Here is a 352-nt window from a genome sequence, read left to right as displayed (position 1 = left end):
AAACTGAAATTGACAGTCATAAAAATATAATTATAAAATTACCTTATTTTAGATAATGTCAAATCTTTCTCAAATTTTGTGAGTGGCATCTGGATGAAGAAGAATTCTTCTCTTAATTTTAAACCATTTCTCTTCAAAATGTAGAGAGCATAATTGACAATTTCTAGAAGAATATTCAGGATCTATTTCTTCTAAATCCAGTCTCCCACTTCTTCGTATCCAATCATCTATTAAAATAATTTATTAATGTAAAAAAATATTAAACACGCATTTATACATAATTACAAATAATATCGAAAAATTGAAAATATTTTTATATATACATATATATATATATATATATATATATATG

Source organism: Atta cephalotes (assembly GCF_000143395.1).
Source record: "Atta cephalotes unplaced genomic scaffold scaffold00063, whole genome shotgun sequence".
In the NCBI taxonomy this organism is placed as follows: domain Eukaryota; kingdom Metazoa; phylum Arthropoda; class Insecta; order Hymenoptera; family Formicidae; genus Atta; species Atta cephalotes.
This window is presented reverse-complemented; position numbering follows the sequence as displayed.